Raw genomic sequence first — 15,967 nt, 5'->3', positions numbered from 1 at the left:
CTTATGTAAATATCATTTTGGCATACATACTAGCTATTTTTCTAGGCTAAACTTCAGAGGAACGGCCAAGTTAAAGGGTCCATATATTAACTAGACTCTGCCATGTTGAAGGGAGAGAGTATTATGGGCTGAATTGTGCCCCCACAAAATTCATACATTGAAGCCCTAACCCTCAGAATGTGACTGTATTTGGAGAAAGGGCCATTAACAGGAGTACTGAAGTTTATGAGGCCATTAGGGTGGCCTCTAATCCAATCTGATTGGTGTCCTTATAAGAAGAGGGAGATTGGATGCACAAAAAGACACCAGGGATGTGCACGCAAAGAGGAAAGACCATGTGAAGACATAGAGAGAAGGCAGTCAGCTCGAGGAGAGAGATCTCATGAGAATCCAAACCTGCTAATACCTGTTAATACCTTCATTTGGACTTTTAGCCATAGAACCAAGAAAAAACAAATTTCTGTTGTGTAAGCTACATAGGCTGTAGTATTTTGTTATGGCAGCCCTAGCAAACTAATACAGAGGTGTTATTCTCAAAGTGTTGGTGGCCCTTCTGCTTTGAGCTGAGATCCAGGTGGTGTGAGCAAGCTGTTCTAGTCACTATTCCCTACTTTCTTGATCTCATGCTCTCACGGTCTCTTCCTTCATTGTCCTTACCCTCCTTATCGCAGTTTATTTAGTAAGGGAGCATTTATTATGAACCTGGGGGTATCTCAAGAGTTTGAGATGTTTGTAAATAATTTGCTTTTTTTTTTTTTTTTAATAATTTGCTTTTTAAAAAAGATTTTATTTATGGAGGAAGTGAGCCAGCACAAGTGGGGGAGGGGAAGTAGGAGAGGGAGAAGTAGACTCCAGGCTGCATGGGGGAACCCAATGAGGGGCTCCATCCCAGGACCCTGTGATCATGACCTGAGCCAAAGGCAGATGCTTAAATGACTAAGCCACCCAGACAGCCCAATAATTTGTTTTTTGATATGTCTCATTCTGGCATGGCATTAAGATAAGAGGAAGTACTTATGAGGTATTTTCCCACCGAATTAATCCTCTTTTTTATTATATGAACTATGAAACAAAGAGAAGAAAATTTTTCTTATATAATTTCCTCCACATTTCTTCCTCTGATGGATGAGAGTAAATAGCTCCCACTTTATAGATTACTTTAAATTCATTAGTCAAATCTTTAGATTTAGATAATGAAATCACCCTATATCAACTTGGTGGCCAGGTAGGGTTAACATACCCCTTGAAACACATTCCCTCTCCCTGACCAACCTTCCTTCCTCAATCTTCATTACATCTGGGGTGTGTGCTGCTGCAAGAAAGAGACAGGAAGGCAACTTGAAATTACTGGAAGATCCACATTCTGCTCTGTAACCATCCTCAGTAACCTCCCCATATTTGACGTTCCTTTGATTTCCTGAAGAGTGACTCACCCCGCATTGTGGCCGCAGTAGAGGGAAAAATTGGTCTCAGGGTCTCCTAATATTTATTTCTTCCTTCAGCAACTCTCTTTACTTGTAAAGTGAAAGATCATTTTGCTGGAGACTATTGCATGTTGGTGACAAGAGGAAAGGAAGAGGGAAAGTATCTGCCCATGATTGATCTCGCGGCTTTCCTTTGTGAACTCTTCCTTCCCTGATCTTTCTTTTCTCTTTTTTTCTTTCTTTCTTTCTTTTTTTTTTTTAATTATTTATTTATTTATTTATGATAGTCACAGAGAGAGAGAGGCGCAGAGACACAGGCAGAGGGAGAAGCAGGCTCCATGCACCAGGAGCCCGATGTGGGATTCGATCCCGGGTCTCCAGGATCGCGCCCTGGGCCAAAGGCAGGCGTCAAACCGCTGCGCCACCCAGGGATCCCTCTTTCTTTCTTTCTTTCTTTCTTTCTTTCTTTCTTTCTTTCTTTCTTTCTTTCTTCTTCTTTTCTTTCTTTCTTTCTTTCTTTCTTTCTTTCTTTCTTTCTTTCTTTCCTCTTTCTTTTCTTTCTTTCTTCTTTCTTTTTTTCTTTCTTTCTCTTTCTTTTTCTCTTTTTTTTTCTATTTTATTTATTCATTTGACAGAGAGTGAGAGAGAACAAGCAGGGGGAGCACCGGGCAGAGGGAGAGGGAGAAGCAGGCTTCTCGCCAAGCAGGGAGCCCGATGTCGGGCTAATTCCCAGGACCCTGGGATGATGATCTGAGCCAAAGGCAGACACTTAACCCCCTAAGCCACCCAGTCACCCCTCCCTGGTTTCTTTTCAGTGTTCATGTTGGTTGCCTAAGCATCATAGGGCTGGGAAGCTTGTGCTTAATTTTCCCTAACAGTTTAGTATATCTTGGGAAGTTAAGAGTCAGGCCTGCCTCTTTTCTAGCACTGATCTAGAGAAAAAGAGAAGGGCAAGAAGGAGCAGGGCTGGGAGAAGTAAAGGTGGGCTGGTCCTATTGGCCCAATCTTGCCAATGGCAGTGTCAATTGTGCCTCTCATTTGACTGACGAGGAGATGTCAAAAAACCCAAACCAAACCAAAACAAAAGCCTCATGGTGATGCTAAAAACAAAACACACACACAAAATCCCAAAACCAACCACCCAATTAAACACAGAAATCTCTGCCGTTTGAAATCTGGGGGGGAAATTGTGTAAAAAAGCCCCCCCCCCCATGTGTTTGTATGTGTATGCAGCGGAAGTTGGGATAAATTAAAGAGCAAATATGAAGATAATATAATAATCTCTTCCTTTTTTTTTTAAGGATTTTATTTATTTATTCATGAGAGACAGAGAAAGAGAGAGGCAGAGACATAGGCAGGGGGAGAAGCAGGCTCTCTGCAGGAGCCCAATGTGGGACTCAATCCCAAGACCCTGGGATCACGCCCTGAGTCAAAGGCAGATAGATACTCAACCGCTGAGCCACCCAGCTGTCCCTAATAATCTCTTCCTAATTGCAACACTCAAGTTCTATTTTATTTTTGCCCCTTTTGGGTGTTGCTTTTTCTTTATTTTTAAAGATTTTATTTATTTATTCATGAGAGACAGAGAGAGAGAGAGAGAGAGAGAGGCCAGAGACACAGGCAGAGGGAGAAGCAGGCTCCATGCAGGGAGCCCAACGTGGGACTTGATCCTGGGTCTCCAGGATCAGGCCCTGGGCCAAAGGTGGCACTAAGCCACCGAGCCACCCAGGCTGCCCAGGTGTTGCTTTTTCGATTCTATTCTATTCAGGTTCCTAAACCATATATGATCCCTAAAGGTACATGGAATTATTTCCAAAAAATATTTGGGTGCCTACTATAGGCAAGGCTAGATGTGTACAAAATGAAATTAGAGCTAATATTTAGTCTATCCTCAGGCTCTGCGGTTTCATAGCAAAAGTAATTAATAATCATGTTTGCTTACAGATTTGCAAAAACAGTAACTTTTACAAGAGAAACCATTTTAATTGCCTTGCATTCCTTGATAACATTTAAATGTCATTGACATTTAGCTCAAACCAAAAACGTAATTTGAAATAATAAGCAATTAAATGAACACTTTGATCACAAACATGGATTTTAGAAGAATTGGCTTACTTATGTGTTATAAATTGTAAAAGGGAAAGAAAGAGTTACACCCATGCCACATGTGAACTGAACTATGGGGCTATAAAATAATACATCATCTGTAAGGCATCTGCTTCATTTAATTCAAACTTGAACATTTATAGTTTCAATAGTTGGTACTGTGGTCTTACACATGACATGAAAAAAATAATATTTGAACAAGTTCTTGAATTTGGTAGGTGGCTGTTTAGAGTTACAATGTGTCTTCCAACTCTTAAGATATTAGATTCTATTATGACACAAATGTAGCCTTTAGAATAGAACTCTAAACTCTAATAATATTCTAATAAACTCTAAATATTTCTAGGGAAATATCTATAGTTCAATACTAGTGTTTAACACTGTATTACTACCATTTTGGATGCTAAAGATGGCCATTATTTTGGTTTCATAAAATCTGTTTATCTGTTTACAGCAATTGACTGGCAAAATGTTATCACTTACTGCCAAATTTCTGGAAGCAAATCAGGGTAAAAAAGAGTATTAACTAAAAACCATAAATAGATTTCAATCATGATTCCTTCCACGAAATGGATCAAATCATGGGCAACAATCACAAACGGATGCTATTTTTTTATCAAATGTTTAACTATCTCCCTAAAATAGGATCCAAACAACGTCAAATGATTAGAGGTATAGTATAGAAAGAGTGCAAATTGTCGGGAGTCTCACAAAGGAAGGAAGAAATGACATACTATTTTAACTATTACTAAGCATCTGTCCTCCGCCCGTCAGTCTCCATGGTAATCCAGTACAATTGCTCCACATAAAATAACCACATTAGTCTGGCACAGGCATTTGCTTCCTCCCTGAATTTCCTGTTTTCCTAGATATGAAGTCTGTGAGGTGTGCCTTCAGGAAATAGTCACTCACTCAGAGGTCTGCTAGGAAGAGTGATTTGGAGAGGGTAGGTTCCTACTGCTTGCTAAAATGATAGCTTTATTCTAACCTAACATGTTCCATCTACACAAACTTAAGTTCAATTGAATTCACTTTCACTAACCTCTTATATAGCAGGAGACTTCAATCATTGCCAAAGTCAGTATATTAAGTCTAGCTGTTGAAGGCAGCTGCTTTCTCATAGAACCATGTTTCCCTACCTCCCCTATATCAGTTAGCTGATGATTCAGTGGTAGGAAATGCCAAAAGGAGCTGGCAACTGTGGCCTTTTCCACTTTTATTGTTTTTTGATTTTCTTTTATGCACTTTGGATTTTTCTCCAGTACTGTGCTCGATGGTATTTCTACTGTGTAATCAGATCGGATGGCTCCACAAGGTGCTGATTGGCAAGAAAACATGGAGGTAAATGGTTTCCTCTCTTCCTGCAGACCCAGGGGCAACTGTGATGCCAGTCTATTGCCAGGGACTTCCTCAGAGGGAAGTGGGGCTCTCATCTGCAATTGGAATGAAGCTTCCAGGAGAGCTTTGGAATTTGAAAATTCCTTGAGCCTCCACTGATAAGTTGAGATAAATTAGGCCTCCTGGGGCAGCCTGGGTTCAGACATCCTATTTCTGTGCTTTCTCCTCCTCTCCTCCTTGGCTGGTGGGAAAAAGGAAAACTCCTCTTTCTAAGATAAAGAATTTAAGAATGGGAGCTATTTGCTGTTTAGACAGCTATTTTGCTGTTTGTTTAAATCTCTGGTCTTCAAGTTGCGTGGTTCTTTCATTTTCTTCTGTTTTGTTATTACTACTGTGTCTTTTGGCTTCTCTTCCTCTGTGGGGTAAAGTTTGATCTTCACAAAGGAAGAGGAAGTACGAGGCTTGATGTTTTCTAATTTTTGTTCATTAGTTGTATAACCTTGCAAGTGTCATCTGACTTCCTGTACAATATGGATTCTTAAGTCTATAAAAGGGCTTGTCAATATCTCTTCCCTTTCATTTGCAGAACATTAACATTGTCAATTTTTAGTTGGATTGATCTCAACAGAACTTTTCTCTAATATCTATGCTATTTAATCAAGAATTTAACACTAGGATGAATACACTAGGATATTAGTTTTCAAATATTTAAAAGTTAAGTACAAAATTTTAAACCATATTTACCTTTATTCCCTGTGTTTGTATTTCATGATACTTAAATGAGGTTTTGTGGATGGCAGAGTATTTCTCTTGAGGGATATCTTGAATTATGAGGTTTCATATTCTAAGTTTAATTTGAACAAATTATATTCCCATAATCATTCATATGAAACTAAATTAGTTTCAACTTCTGCAAATAAGTTATATGTCTTTAATTTTCACAAGAAATAAAGTTTTATTTAATCAAAGGCTCCCCCCCCCGCCCAAATCATTTCTTAATCCTCTTCTACTGTCCTTCAAAGGAGGAATAAAAAGCACTCAAGGGTTTTTGGATATTGGATACTACTGTTAATGGGGAATATTGCAAATTGCCTAACCTACTTCACAAAACACACAACTGAAATCTCAAGCTCCACCCCTACCACCTAACCTGACTGTTTGCTAAGTTTTGGCAATACTGAGAAGTGTTATCTCACTGACACTGTCATGTTCTGAGTTGGCTTCAAGAAAAACCTTCATATATAGACCTAATACCATTGGCTTCTTTTTGTTTTTAAAATCTTGTTTATTTACTCATGGGAGACGCAGAGGAGAGGCAGAGACATAGGCAGAGGGAGAAACAGGCTCCCCATGGGGTGCCCAATGTGGGACTCAATCCCGGCACTCCAGGATCATGACCTGAGCCAAAGGCAGCTGCTTAACCACTGAGCCACCCAGGTACTCCCACTTAGCTTCTCTAAACATTGGTTTCCTCATTTAAGAAATGGGGGTAGTACCTATTTCACCAAGCCATTATGTAGATTAAATTAGATTGATGTGAAATGACAGACTATAAAAATTCTCATTTTCAAGTCAACCATCAGAATATTATAAGTAGCCCTGATTACAAAATTGGCCCATATTCATCATAGGTAGCTACCAAAACAATGATATTTCCCTAGTTTACAAAGCACAGTCAAGTTAAGAAAATTTTCATTTATAGATACTTGATATTAATCCGGGTTTGTGTGTGTGTGCACGTGCATGTGCGCCTATTTAGACATTAATTCTGGGCATTTGGGGGAAGCTTTGATTAAGAAACATTAAGCAGCTGTGTGCTAGAATTTTGGCAAACTGACTTTTATTAATTATTTAGCACATCTACATCGAACACATATAATATGTGCTAGTGCAGCATTTCCAAACTTTTAAGAAGGATCTCATTACATTCTTACAAATGTTGAGGACCCCAGAAACTTTTTCTTTATGTGGAATATATCTATGGATATTTACTCTCCTAGAAATTAAAACTGGGAAAGTTTAAAAATATTACTCATTCATTAAAAAATGACAATAAACCGATTACATGTTAACATAAATGTTTTTATGAAAAATAACCATATCCTTCAAAAAATTAATTTGAAGACTCATTGTTTTATATTTCTGCAAATGTCTTTCATGTCTGGCTTAATATTAGACAGTACTGGGGATCCCTGGGTGGCACAGCGGTTTGGTGCCTGCCTTTGGCCCAGGGCGTGATCCTGGAGACCCGGGATCGAATCCCACATCGGGCTCCCGGTGCATGGAGCCTGCTTCTCCCTCTGCCTGTGTCTCTGCCTCTCTCTCTCTCTCTGTGTGACTATCATTAAAAAAAAAAATTAGACAGTACTGGATTACTTAAGTGTTTTTGCATTCGATCAGTGGCAATTATCACACTTCACATAGTCCCTGGAAAACTCCACTATGCTTGTGTTAGAATGAAAATGAAAAAAAAAATATAAAAAATACTTAGTATTATAACTAAAATAATTTTGACCTCATGGATACTCTTGCATTTCAGGGACCTCCTGAATGATTCCATACATCAATCACTGTGCTAGTGCCTTGTACCCAGTTTTGACTCACGAAATATTTGTTGAATGAAGTGATGAATATCATACCCTGTACCATGTTCTGGGGTTACACTAATGAACAAGACAAGAGCCACTGCCCTTAAGCTTAGACTCCAATAGAAGAGACACATGTTTACAATACTTTGCTATTAGGACCACTCTAGGTGTGGTCACTCAAGATACTGTGGAGGATAAGAGGGCACCTTGCCCAATCTTGGGAGATCAGGAAAGGCTTTTAGAGAAAATGATGGCTATGCTGAAACCTTGAGAAGCCAGGTGAGGAAAGCAAGCATAAAATGAGAATGAAAAAAAAACAGAGAAAACAGCAAGGCTTGCTAGAGTTTAGAGGGCAAGGCATGGTAGGTTGGCCAGAAATGAGGAACTGTATGACTTGTTTCCTGAGGGAAAGTTTGAAGACTTTAAACAGGGTAGTGACATAGTTAAAGTTTAGAAAGGTTACTTTGCGTACAATATGAAAAATGAGATGGAGTTGAACAAGGCACCAGGTAGAAAGGCTACTGCAGAGAGTTGAGGTAGGAGATGATGTTGGCCTAGGCAGATCAGTAGTAGTGGAGATGGAGAGAAATGGAGAGATTGGAGGTTTATGAGAAGTAAAAACAGACAGGACTTTCTCATGGCTCTAGGAGATGACAGGGAAAGAGGGTGGGGCTGAGTATAACACTCATATTTCTGGGTTAGGCATTGAGTTGATGATGATACCATTTAGAAATAGGGAACATAAAAGTAAGTATAATGAAAATGAGGAGTTTAATTTGGGATACATTGTTTTTGAGATATCTTGGAATATCAGGACATGTATTTTTTTAAAAAATACAAATTGCATTTATTAAGAAATTTCAAGGATGGGCAGCCCGGGTGGCTCAGCGGTTTAGCACTGCCTTTGGCCCAGGGCGTGGTCCTGGAGACCCGGGATGGAGTCCCATGTTGGGCTCCCTGCATGGAGCCTGCTTCTCCCTCTGCTTGTGTCTCTGCCTCTCTCTGTGTGTCTCTCATGAATAAATAAATAAAATCTTTAAAAAAAAATTCAAGGATATACATTTTTAAAAAGATTTTATTAATTTATTCATGAGAGACAGAGAGTGAGGCAGAGACACAGGCAGAGGGAGAAGCAGGCTCCCTATGGGGAACCTGATGAGGGACTCAATACCAGGATCCTGGGATTATGACCTGAGCCAAAGGCAGACAATCAACCATTGAGCCACCCAGGTGCCCCTAAGATACACATTTTAAGGCCACATATATTTTCCCTTCTCTTAGTGGGCACATAAGACAAGTGTGTAGACTTCCTGAATTTAGGACATTTGTTACATGCCAAATACAATACAATGTCTATCAGGACATGTATTTTGAAGGCAGTCATGTATGCAGATTTGTAGTAAGGAGAGAAAACTGGACTAGGAATTTGTACTTTGGAGTTATTAGCATATGTATGGTCACTGAAGCCATGGAAGTGAATGAGATCACCGTAGTATAAAAAATGAGATAGGAATAAACTGACCAAGACACAATGCTGAGGTATCTGGACATTTGAGTGACAGGCAGAAGATGGAGGTCCTAGAGGTAAAATAAAGAAGCCAGAGATCCAGAAGGAAAACTAAGTGGATTTCATATCAAAGGATGTAAATGCAGCAGGCCATGATCACTAGTATCCAATGCTATAGAGATGTCAAGTAAAATAAGGAAAAGGATCCACTACAAAAAAGGAACCCTCATGCACTGTTGGTGGGAATGCAAACTGGTACAGCCACTGTAAGTAGATAGTATAGGGGTTCCTCAAAATATTAAAAATAGAACTACCATATGCTCCAAATACCCAAATACTGGGTATTTGCCCAAAGAATAGGAAAACACTAACTTGAAAATAATTATGCACCCCTATGTTTATTGCATCATTATTTACAATACTCAGATTATGGAAGCAGCCCAAGTATCCATTAACAGATGAATAAAGAGATGTAGTACATATACAAAATAGAATATTACTCAGATATTAAAAAGAAAGATCTTGCCAATTGCAACAATATGGATGGAACTACAGAGTATAATGCAAAGTGAAACAAGTTAAAGACAAAGTACCATATGATTTCACTCATATGTGGAATTAAAGAAAAAAAGAAAGAAGAAAAAAGAGACAAACCAAAAATGAGACTGAATAAACTGATGGTTACCAGAGGAGTGGTGAGTGGGGAGATGGTGAAATAGGTGAAGGGGATTAAGAGTTCACTTACCATGATCAGCACTGAATAATGTATAGAATTGTTGGATTACTATATTGTGCACATGAAACTAATATAACTGTATGCTAACTACACTGGAACTAAAATATTTAAAAATTATGTGGAAAAAAAAAAAGAAGAAAATGGATCTACTGAATTGAACAAAGATATTGTTAGTGACCCTGTTGAGAATTTCAGTGGAGTGGTAGGGACAGAGAACCCTGAGGCTTACTGAATAAATAATCAATTGAGTGAAGTTGCTGGGAAGGCAGGAGACAGAATCCAGAGGATAGGCACCAAAGAGGGGATACACGTAGAAAGGTATGCCTTAGATTTGGGTGACACCTTTTCATTGTGACATTTGAAAGTATAAACGGGTACCACAGTGTAGTGGTTAGCACATCTGCTTTATGCGCAGATGGTCCTGGGTTTGAGCCGCAGTGGAACCACCGAGAGGCAATTATGCCTTGAGGATCCCTGGATGGCTCAGTGGTTTAGTGCCTGGTTTAGTGCCTGCCTTCGGCCCATGGCGTGGTCCTGGAGTCCTAGGATCTAGTCCCATATCGGGCTCCCTGCATGGAAACTGCTTCTCTCTCTGCCTCACTCTCTCTGTGTCTCTCATGAATAAATAAACAAAACCTTAAGAAAAAAAAAAAGTATAAACGTGGATGCAGGTAGGCTTATGAATGTGGAAGTAGGAAGTGGTTGGGATTTCCTCTCTGATAGGTTTTATTTTTTGCTGAGAATAAATGAGGGAGATGCATTGAAAACAACGGAGAAAATCTGAAGTGGCTGCTGTGAAAATGAGAGCTAAGTAGGGAAGCAAGTTGCGTGGCACAGTTGAAGGCTCATTTGAGGTCGGACACTGTAAATATGTGACGAAAAACAATCTATAGTGTTCATGCAGGATTTCAGATCAGTTTTTAAAAAATCTGTTTTTGAATCAGAAGGTTAAGGTCTAGACTATTTTTAGTAGCAAGTAGAATACTGCAGACATTAGAGATCCTAAAACCAATACAATTCTCTCTCCACCCCCAACATAAAATTTATAATACACGAGTGCATGTGCATACACACAATTATATAACACTATTAGAACTCCTTCTGGAGAAAACTCTATAGGTTGTCGTCATCTCGTTGCTTATAACCTTCCACATAATTTTCAGTGGAAAGTAGTGCAGTTATTACTTTGTAGGAGAGCATGAAGAAACCTCAGGCAAACACCTTCTTATTTATATAAAGAATTTATCCATTTTCATTGAGCAAAATAACAAAATTCATTTCTTTCATATCCATTAAAAGATCCACCTCAAAGAAATATATCAGTAGAGATGGGAGGCAAGGGTTTTCTTCATTATAGAGTATTAAGCAATAATAGTATTCTGAATAATTTTATATTTTAAAATGTGCTATATGTAGGTAATATTTATTAAATATTTATTATGGACTGGGCACATTTAACTTGCACAAAAACTCCATCAGGGGCAGCCGGGTGGCTCAGGGGTTTAGTGACCGCCTTTGGCCCAGGGCTTCATCCTGGGGTTCTGGGATCGAGTTCCACGTCGGGCTCCCTGCATGGAGCCTGCTTCTCCCTCTTCCTGTGTCTCTGCCTCTCTCTCTGTCTCTCATGAATGAATGAATAAAATCTTAAAAAAACAAAACAAAACTCCATCAGGTAAGTATTATCCCCATTTATAGCTGAGGGAACTGGGTTGCAGAAAGGTTATGTAACTTGTCCTTGGGTATATCCATTGTAAATGGTGGAGCTGGGATTAGAAGCCAGGCAGTTGGACTTCAGAGGTCACATGTTTAAACTCCTGCTTATACTGCCTTTTCAAGGTAGAAATTTAATGAAATTTCCTAAAGTAAAATGCCCTTTGAAGTTTGAGAAAATTAACACAATGACTGGACAAATGAGCTGTGAACAGAACTCATGAGCAATTCAGTACAAGTGGAGACTAAGGAAACCATAGATAACAAGACTCAAAATAAGCTGTTTCCTTAGATAAAATTTCCTTCCTTAAAAAAAAAAAATACTTGGAAACATTTTAAGTATTCAAAGGAGTAGAGAAAACAATGACAATTTAATACCCAAGTATCCTCCACCTAGACCTAGGCTTCTAGACCTAGGCTTTAAGGTTTGTCACATTTTCAACAGATTACTTTTGGCGTAAAATTAAATATTATAGATAGGAGTGAACCTTCCCTACTACACCCCCTTCTCTCCTCAGGAAGGAATCACTATTCTGAATTTATCTATCATTTCCTTACAACGATTTCCCCAATTTGATCTCAGTTTTGCCTTTTTATATACCATATACATATTTCTGCAACTCGCTTTTTTTTTTTTTTCTCAACATCACGTTAATGAACTTTCTCTAAATCAATACGAACAGCTTTGGTTCATGAATTTCCATTGTTTAGTATCCCGTGTATGTCGATTTGTCCAACCAAGAGCGTGACTTACTCGTCCCTTCTCCTGTAAGTGGACATTTACATTGTTTCGCTATGAACAGTCTTGCACGGGCTCGTGATGATTATTTATATATCATATACATGTGATCCATTATGTAACAATATATTAGATACATTTAATTCCTTAACATGCGGTTTAGCAGGAGAGACACTAACGTGCATGAGCCATGAGCGATACTTGCAAAGACAGGCATTAGGTTTCCAGAAAGGTACAAAAGACCGTGGGCTGTCCCGAGCAGGATGAGGCCACACTCCAGCAAAGCGAGCGACATTTAGGGCTACCGTAGGACACCACCCAGTTTCAGTCCTTGATTGCTTTCTCTCGTCCGAGGGTTCCACACGTGCCCGTTCATTTTTTTTTTTTGCAACCAGAGCGCATGCAGCTCCACCGGGAGGGAACCCGGGACGGACGGGGTGAGCTAGCACGAGGGTGGCCGTGCAGAGTCCGCAGCACCAGCTGCAGCCGGAGACCTCGGGGCAGCGCCAGGGCACCGCAGTGACAGCTCCGGGCGGACGCCGGGGCAAGCGCCCCCGGGAGTCCCGGAAAGCTGAGCAGACGGGGATGCACGGAGGGCTCAGACACCTGCCTCCAGGTGTCTCTGCACCCGCACCCACCCTGCCGCCAGGTCGGCAGCTGCAACGCGAGGCTCGGACTCGCCCCCCCACCCCGCGCCCAGAGCAGCGGCTTCACAGCCCGGCCTCTTCCCGCGGCGCCTCCTCGCTTTACGCCAACTCCGTAAGCGCGCGCTCAGGCCGACCCCGCCGCTTCCGCAGCTCCCGAGCCGGCGCGCAGTCGCGCGGGGCGGCACTCGCGGGGGCCATCTTTAATTCGGGCAAAACCCCACCCTCGTCGCCCACCGGCCACTCCCTCTCCTCGTCCCCGGGCTTTTCACCCACACACCGAACGCGCTTTAACCTCAGAAGCAGTGTCGAAGAAACACGCGTAAAGGCCTGATTACCCACGCCCCCACGCCCCCCCCCCCCCCCGCGGAGGGGGCCGAACCCCGCCGGTTTAAACATGGCGGCTAAACCTGGGCAGCGAAAGAGCGCCGATGCCAGTGAAGTCATGTTCGAAATGGAGAGAGTCGGCGGGGCCGGGCGGGAGTAATCTCGCGAGAGCGGCGCTGGCGTCGGCTGGGCCCGGAAGCCTCGTCGGAGGGGGAGGGGGAGGGGCGGGGGCGGAGGAGGGAGCGGGAGTCGGGCGCGAGCCAGTGGCGGAGTCCGCCCGCTGTCGCCTGCGTAAGCGGGGCCGCGACGCGGGGCGGCTGCGCCGCGGAACCGGCGTAGGCGGCTTTGGAGAATCGGCGGGCTGCGCTGCGCCCGGGCTGGTCGCGGCGGGGGGAGGGGATGTCGGTCAGTGCGAGGTCCGCTGCTGCTGAGGAGAGGAGCGTCAACAGCGGCACCATGGGTGAGTCTCAGCTTTGGGCCGCCGCGGCTCCGGGTCGGCGGCGCCGGGCTCGGGGCCGGGCGGGGGGGTCGCGCCGCCGGGCCCGGCTGGGGGAACGCCCTGCGGCGACGCGGGGAGCTGGCGGAGGCGGGTGGGCCCCGGCGGGCCCGGGGCGCGGCGGCGGCGGCGGCGGCGGCGGGCCCGGGGGGAGGGGAGGGGAGGGGAGGGGAGGGGAGGGGGCGGCGGTGACAGTTTGAACTGAATGCGGGGAGAGCCGAGGCGGCGGCGTTTCCTGCGCGGGAGCGGGGGGCCGTGAGCCGCGGCCTTGCCCGCCCGCCCCCCGGGGCGCCCCCCGCCGCCCCCGCCCCCGCCCGGCCCGCCGCCGCCGCCGCCCGCGGCCCTGTCTCCTCCGGCCGGCGGCTGCCCCCGCGGCGCGGCGCGGCTGGGCTCGTGGGGAGCGGGCCTGGCGAGGAGGGTGGGGACGTGTGTGCGCGCCCGGGCGGCGGCGGGGAGGGAGGAAGGAGGATGCACCAGGCTGGAGCGGCGGCGGCGGCGGCTGCAGAGGCTCCAGCAGCCGCGTCGCCTCCTCGCTGCTGCTGCTGCTGCTGCTGCTCCTGCTCCTCCTCGCCTCTCGGGGTTCCCTTTCCCCAGGCGCGGCCCCGCAGGCCGGTGGATGGCGGGCGAGGCTGGAGCGCGGAGACCCAAGGCGCTGCTTTGGGCTTGATTTTTAGGAAAAAGGGGCGAGAGAACGCCTGGGGAGGGCTTCCCCCGGACCCCGCGCCCCGCGCCCCCAGGCCTGGAAAGGGTGGGGAGGGTCGCTGGAAAAGGGAGGGAGTTGGAAATACCGGTGATGGTTAAGGACGTTGATTCTTGAACGTATTTCAGTGTTCTCAGTTCTTCTCTCCAGAAGCCCTTTCATTTCCTCTCCTCCCCCACGTATTGGAAAAAGAACAAGGCCGTTTCATTCACATTTTCCACTCCTGAGTTCCATTGCCTACGGTGCGTATAGTAGGAAATAAAGCAACCCAGAGGTTTCGGACACGTTTCCATTTGCTAAGTTAGGTTTTGGGAGTGCACGGTTTCAAGTCTGGTTGGTGTGTGTGTGTGTTGTTTTTTTCTTTTTCTTTTTTTCTTTTTCTTTCTTTCTTTTTTTTTTTTTAATTAGAGCGTAGGGAAAGGATTTGTGGCGTCCAGGTGTTTGCTTGATTACTGAAGTAACTGATTGTAGCGAGTTTATGGTTATAGTTGAACTTTAGGATTTGTTTGGCTGTGCTATTTTGATGGAATGGAAGAGTACTTTCCCGACTGCCCTCGAGAATCTGAGTGAACAGATAATCTAGATTGGAAAGCATTTTACCTTTTTTTTTTTTCTTTTTGACACATATTTACGTGATGCGTATAGTCCGTTGTCGTCGTCTCCTCCTCCCCAAGTATTGAAGCAAGTTGAAGAGGAAACGTTATAGGTATTAAGTGTACAGGTGTGGATGAAATTTATGGAATCCCAGTAGACCAAAGGGTGGTGCCTTAGCAGGATAAAAACAATTTCTAATCTGGTTATTCCTCCAAATAGCAAGTGAAGGGGCAGGGGGAGGGCAGGAAACCATCTTTCATCCCACCCAGCTGTTCAGTGGGTGGGGCCAGAGGAGATAGGGTTGAGTGCAGCTATGAAATAAATGTGGAAGCCACTTAGATGGTCTGTATAGTAGTAGTGTGTCTTTCTGTGATGGGACAACGTGGTGGAGCCAAGTCTTCTTAATAGTTATTAAAAAATATCACACACCCTCTTAAGCTTACAGATTTGAAGATCATAACTGATGATAGAAGTTTATTTTGTGTTTGTCAAGTGGATTTTAATTTACAGAGAGGGTATTATATTTTTGTGATTTAGTTAAGAATTTCTGGTTTTGATCTGGAGATAAGATTTTTAGTATGTTAACTACATGGAAGGTAGTGTTATCAGTAGATCATGTTTCAAAAGCTTGTTGTAAAATTGGTTGGTTGCATTTGTGCATTTTTTTTCGTAGAAATGATCTTAATATGTTTACACCAGAACTTCCAGTCTAGTCTAACCCAAAGTAGGACTCCTGACAGACCTTAGAACAACTGTAGAGAGATAATGACAAAAACACAAACCCACATACAAGCGTGGGTAGTAGGAAGAATTAGATCTGTGGTTTCCAAGGTCTCAAGAATGGGGGAGTGGCCAGATGCCATCGACCAGTCAGAGTGAAGATAGTGGTAGAGCAGGTTGGTTTCAGTCTTCTCATAGTTGATGAGACTTCTCATAATTTGATGAAACACATATTCACTATAGATTCTATTCTGGGAACTGCCAGTAGAGTACTGCTCTATGACTAAATTACCAACTGAGAATCATGTCTCACATTTTGAGCCAATACACTCTCGTCA

At 43.4% G+C, this 15,967-nt stretch overlaps 1 long non-coding RNA gene across 1 annotated transcript in view; it reads right to left on the bottom strand.

Annotated features, from left to right (window-relative positions):
- Positions 1-13,340, bottom strand: part of LOC144288588 (uncharacterized) — a 57,370-nt gene extending 44,030 nt beyond the window's left edge. Inside the window, exon 1 of the long non-coding RNA XR_013356556.1 lies at positions 13,203-13,340. This is a non-coding gene — a long non-coding RNA (uncharacterized LOC144288588). The remainder of the gene's footprint in view (positions 1-13,202) is intronic.
- Positions 13,341-15,967: the final 2,627 nt, after the last annotated feature.

Source organism: Canis aureus, chromosome 18, assembly GCF_053574225.1.
Source record: "Canis aureus isolate CA01 chromosome 18, VMU_Caureus_v.1.0, whole genome shotgun sequence".
NCBI lineage: Eukaryota > Metazoa > Chordata > Mammalia > Carnivora > Canidae > Canis > Canis aureus.
The sequence above is the reverse complement of the archived record's forward strand: the minus strand, read 5'-3'. Positions and strand labels throughout refer to the sequence as shown.